Source organism: Triticum dicoccoides, chromosome 6B, assembly GCF_002162155.2.
Source record: "Triticum dicoccoides isolate Atlit2015 ecotype Zavitan chromosome 6B, WEW_v2.0, whole genome shotgun sequence".
NCBI classification, from domain to species: Eukaryota; Viridiplantae; Streptophyta; class Magnoliopsida; order Poales; family Poaceae; genus Triticum; species Triticum dicoccoides.
This window is the reverse complement of record NC_041391.1, coordinates 157,361,345-157,367,483: the sequence shown is the minus strand read 5'-3', so window position 1 is coordinate 157,367,483 and position 6,139 is coordinate 157,361,345. Positions and strand designations below refer to the sequence as shown.

At 46.6% G+C, this 6,139-nt stretch overlaps 1 protein-coding gene across 1 annotated transcript in view; it reads left to right on the top strand.

Annotated features, from left to right (window-relative positions):
* Positions 1-6,139, top strand: part of LOC119320952 (ubiquitin-60S ribosomal protein L40-like) — a 23,497-nt gene that overhangs the window by 1,070 nt on the left and 16,288 nt on the right. The window lies entirely within an intron of this gene.

Genomic DNA, 6,139 nt, shown 5'->3' with positions numbered 1-6,139 from the left:
GGGGTTTGGGGGGTTTTGGGGGGTTAATTTAGGTGTTTCATATAATGTGCTAGCTAGCTAATTAATAGAGAGAAGTGTCCTCTCTTTTATCCGTGCTTGGTCGACGCTACGTACTATACATACGTATAGAGAGGACTAGCTAGACACGCTAGCTAGCTAGTAAGCAAACAGAAGATCGTCATGAACATATATGCAAACAGAGAGAAGTGATATCGACCACCTCTCCTTCTCCGAGAGATTGGTCGAACAACAAGTTCTCGTATATCTATCCGACACTACCGGCTACACATATACAATAATTATCTTTTACAAATATAATCTCCTAACATACGGACGCGTGGTCAACATAGTATTCTCCATCTTCAGCGATCACGTGGTCAAGAAAGAATGCCGCCAATTCCTCTTGAATTGCTCACAGGCGATCTGGTGCTAGGAGTTCATCCCGCATCCGAAACATCTAATTTTAAGAAGGGGGTCAATACATATATATATATGAATGAATGAAACTCAACACAAATGATGGTAATAAAATAAAATTGTGAATATTGTTATTTACGCACTTCATATTGTTTGTCGGAGTAGCCCCGCTCACAGGTCGTGTGGCGGATGGACTCGCAAATGTAGTATCCACAGAAATCATTCCCTTGTTCCTGCCATAACCACTTTACAAGAAATAGAGGTCAATCAAACTGATAATTAGCAAGCATGCTAAATGGTATTGATGAAACTAGCGCTTGAATCACTAGGAGATGCGTGGAATATGCTACTATATAGTACTTACTTTCGGGTGTCTAAATTGCAGCTTCTTCGGTAGTCCCGGAGCTTTTTTGGTGAATTTTCTCCAAGCCCTGCCATACAAAGAAAAAAATTACTTGATATCAGAAATGAACAAAGTTGCTGATATGGTGGATAATGATCGATTTAACTTACTTCTCGAGCATTTCAGTCATGTCCGCATACTCCTTGGGATCTTTTCGCTTGGAGTCTAAGACAGTTACTACTCCCTTCTCAAGCTTAATCTCTAGGAGAATACAGTGGTAGCTGCGCACACATGCATAACTCATCAATATTACATTACTATAACCTGGACTAATAAGGAAACCGAATATGCCACAAGACAGTAACACTCACTTGAAGTTGTAAGAAAAGAGTATTATATCTTTGTGTTCACTTATTACCAACGATTGTAGCAAGTTGGCCTCGATATTTTCTTTATGAAATTCAACCTCAGTTTTATCTATAAGATATGTGTTAATGAACCCAATATCACCCACTTGTCTTTTCTTCAATTCGGCGATCTTCAATCTGCATAATATAGTGAGGATAATTATAAATACATGCAATGAAAGGGCTGAGTTATATAGAGAGACTTAATGACAGAAGTAGTACTACTTACAGATAGTAGCAGGTGATCGTTGCTTTATCGAGGGCCAATTGATTGAAAAACTGATAGAACTCCTCAAATGGAATAGGCAACAGTTCAATTCCAAGGAGGTCATGCTCCTTTTTAACTCTCACATACAAAGTACTCCTCCGCTCAGACTCTTTACAGGTTTTCATGTACCAATCATGCAATCTTCGCATCATCATTGATAGAGAACTTTCATCTTTGACGAGAGGCTTCCCGTACTCGTATCTTTGTATCTGCACCTCCAAAAAATCATAATGTACATCATCGGGCAGGTAATCTGCAGGATTGCCATAACCGGACACCATCCTCGGATCGACGATGTCGCTAGCAGGCACCTTGAGTGGGGGGCACGATTGATTCGCTTGTTCGCCGAGCTGGGCAATTTGTTTCCCAGCTCGTCGTTCTTTCATCCTTTGATCACTTTTAGTACTTCCCGACCTCTCCGCTTCGGCAAATGCCTTTCCAATAATGCGCTCATAGTTGCCTTTCGGCGGAGACTTGGGTGGTTTTGTCAGGGCAGGCAGAGTGCGCTTCGCTTTCACCGGATCTACCTTCTCCTTCGGAGGTGGATGTCTCTTTGCTTTCAACCCTTGAAACCAGTCATCCACTTCGGTCTGCGCGATCTTCGCGTTTTCCTCCTCGCTCCTCTCGTACGGTAACTTCTCTGGAGTTTTCAGAGAAGGACCGAATCTGTATCTCCTCCCGCCTTTGGCTGTACTGCTAGACGCCGGCAGAGCAGACGGAACGGATGTCTTCTTTCCTTGCTTACGAGGCGGAGGAGAAGGACTACGACGCGCCGGAGCAGCCGGAGCGGCGGCGGGTCTCTTCCGCCCTTGCTGACGAGGCGGAGAAGGAGGAGGCTGGCTGCTCGGGCGCGCCGGCGCAGGTGGAGAAGGAGGCGGAGTGTCGTCACGCGCCGGAGAAGGAGCCGGCCGAGTGCCCTGATCATCACTCGCCGGAGGAGGAGGCGGTGGAGGAGGCGGAGTGCCCTGACTAGCCGGAGGAGGAGGAGGCGGAGGCGTCCAGTTCGGAAGGTTGATAAGATCCTTCCGCCATAGGCATGGAGTCTTCAGAGCAGAACCCAGCCGATACTCCCCTTCACCGGTAGGGTGGTCAAGCCGGAGGTCCTCAAATCCCTCCGTTATTTCATCGACCATCACCTTAGCATATCCTTCTGGAATCGGCCGGCCGTGAAAAGTTGAGTCGGGTTTAGTAGGATAAACAGACCCAACAGCCGCCTTGACCTTCAAATTGCTCCATTCCGCCATAAGGTGGCAATTTTGAGACTCCGTGATAGCATCCACGGGATAGCTGGCAGGAGCCGTCAAGGCATGCTCCGGCTGAAGCAACTCGGTGGAAGCCACGCTGCTTCTCCGCTAAGATGGCGGGGTAGCTTTGGGGGAAGCTTCGGCAGGTCATTTGCTGCAATCTGCTTCTTGTTCCTCTAGCCCCATTACCCTTTCGTGTAGCGCCTGTAGTTGGCTCTGCTCCAGTTTCTTCCTCCACTCCTGGGTTTTGTAACCCCCTGCGTCCGGAAATCCAGCCTTCCACGAAACGGAGCCTAGCGTACCTCCTGTCCGTCCAGGGTGCTCAGGATTCCCGAGGGCCATTGTGAGCTCGTCCTTCTCCCTGTCTGGAATGAACGTCCCTTGCTGCGCTGCTTCGATATATTGCTAAAGCCTCTTCACTGGTATGTCCAATTGTTCATCCGTCCAAATGCACTTCCCTGTTATAGGGTCCAAGGATCCGCCGGCCCCGAAGAACCAAGTCCGGCAACGGTCTGGCCAGTTCATTGTCTCTGGTTCGATCCCTTTATCAAGCAGATCATTCTCAGCCTTGGCCCACTTAGGCCGGGCTACGAGGTAGCCACCTGACCCCGTGCGATGGTGAACCTTCTTCTTTGCAACATTTCTCTTGTTTGTCGCCGACATCTTTTTACTCTTTTCCGATGTCTTGTGGGCCACAAATGCGGGCCAGTCATCTCTGATCTTCTCATATTTGCCCTTGAATTCTGGTGTCTCATTTTTTTCGACATACCTATTGACGTCTTTCTTCCAATTCCTGAATAGGTCTGCCATCTTCTTCAGAGCAAAAGACTTGATTAATGGCTCTATAACTGGCTTCTCCGGATTATCCTCTGGCGGTAGAGTGAAATTTGACTTCAGCTCAGTCCAAAGATCATTTTTTTGCATATCATTGATATAAGACACCTCAGGGTCTTCGTTCTTAGGCTTATACCATTGGTGGATGCTGATCGGGATCTTGGCCCTAACCAGAACCCCGCACTGAGCAACAAATTCCTTCTTTGTCCGGTAGGGTTCAATCGGTTGGCCGTCGCGTGCGATTTGTATGATCTCAAACATTTCATCCGAGCTCAACTTTTTCTTCGGGCCTCGTCTCTTTACCGAAGTTGTGCTCGATCCGGAGGGTAGAAAAAAGAACAAAGACGAGAGTTAATTAATATGTGTACATACCAAAACAATGAATGCATCAATTAGCTAGTCAGCACAGGCTTAACTAATATATATACCTGGCCGGACTCGGTTTGGTGATCACCGGAGCCGTCCTCACGGTCTACTTCTTCACCCTCTCCTTCTTGCACCGGCATTGGGTCATCGGAACCATGTAAATCATAGCCAGCTGCTTCTTCATCCTCTCCTTCTAGACCATCGTTGTCGTTGAGAAACATCAACGAGCAGACGGCATCACTTCCTTGTGCGATTATGTCCCTCAACAATGCTTCTTGTGCTTCGTCTCGTGGCGGGGTGTCCATAGTTTCTACAAATATTTACAACATGGCAATTATTATTCAAACATGACAGATATGGATATATTAGTGGCAAACGTAGAACTAGCTAGCTAATCACAATAAGGAATCATATTAATTAGTGGCCTCGATGCTGCCTCTCTAGGGTTTCGGGTGGCCTCGACAACGCTTCAAGGGTTAGGGAGTGGCCTCGAGAACGCTTCAAGGAGGGGGTGGCCACATGTATCTCACACCGACGATACTTGCTATTTAATTAGGGTTTCCTCTACCGGTCGGCGACCCTCGACGACCCTCGTTCCCGATAAAAAAGAGAGGAAGAAGAAGAAAAAAAAGGAGAAGAAAGAATAGAGGAGAAGAACTCCTCTATTCTTTCTTCTCCTCTTTTTTTTCTTCTTCCTCTTCTTTTTTTATCAAGGGGTCGAGGATCGCCCAGGGGTCGAGGGTAAAGGGGTCGAGGATCGCCGAGCGGTCGAGGGTCAAGGGGTCGAGGATCGCCGAGGGGTCGAGAGGATGCCTAGTGTCAAAGGATTCAACAAAACCATGTCTTCATCATTAGGCGAAAGTAACAGGTGCATGATGGTACGAAGCTCTCCAAAGTTATTTTGGAACGGAGTCCCAGATAGGATAATTCACTTTTTGGTACAAAGTTCAGCAAGAACCTTCTGAATATCGTTATTTGGAAGGCTTTTGCTGAAATTCGTACAAAAAGGCAAATTATCCTATCCGGGACTCCATTCCAGAATAACTTTGGAGGACTTCGTACAATCATGCCCTGGTTACTTCCGGCTAATGATGAAGCCATGGATTTCTTCAATACTTTGACACTACGAAACCTCTCTCGACCCTTCGAACACTCGACGACCCTGGAACCCTCGACCCCTATACGACCCTGGAACCCTCGACCCTCGATCCCTCGAACCCTCGACCCTGAAACCCTCGACCCTTGACCCCTTAACGACCCTCGACCCTCTACCCTAGTTCCCGACCCTCGACACCCTCGTTATATCGACAACGACGCGACATACATATACATGGGGAAATAATATTATCGGGGAGGGGGTATCGGTACCCCCCCCCTCGTGTCGAAGTTTCTTCTTTCTCCTCTATTCCTTTCTTTCTTCTTCTCCTCTTCTTTTTCTTCTTATCCCTCGAGAAAGGAAAATAAGGAAAAGGAAGAAAGAGGAAGAAAGAAGAAGGAAGAAGAAGAAAAAAAAGAACAAAAAAAAGTGGAGAAGAAGAAAAGAATAGAGGATAAGAAGAAAAAATAGAATTTTTTTTCTATTTTTTCTTCTTCTCCTCTATTCCTTTCTTCTTCTCCTATATTCCTTTCTTCTTCTCCTCTTCTTTTTCTTCTTTTTTCTTCTTCTTATTTATTTCTCCTCTTCTTCCTCTCCCCTCTTCTTCTCCTTTCTTCCTCTTCTTTTTTTCCTTTTTCCTCTCATTCTTTTTCTTCTTCTTCCTTCTTAAAAATACATGAAGTAGTATTGCTTGTTTTTTTAAATAATGTTCAAATGCAAAAAACATATATACATTTTTTCTAAAAATCTATCTTTTGCATATATACATCAACATATATATACACAGAGAACATATATACATTTTTATAAAAATGCAAAAAACAAAAAAAATCTAAAAAAAGACATATAAACAGATATACACATATACATATACTCGTACATATACATATAATCAGGAAAAAACCATATATGTATTTGCAAAAAAAAGGGGGAAGAGGGGGGCGGTGCCGGCCCTGACCAAAGCGAGGCAGAGGCGACGGCGGCGCGGGGCAGCTGGGGCGCGACGAGGCAGAGGCGACGACGAGGCAGAGGAGGGGCGGCGACGACGTCGGGGCGCGACACAGGGCGGCGACGGCGTCGGGGCGGCGCGGGGTGGCGACGGCGTCTGGGCGGCGCGGGATGGCGTCGGAGGCAGGGCGACGACGGCGACGGCGAGGCGCAGAG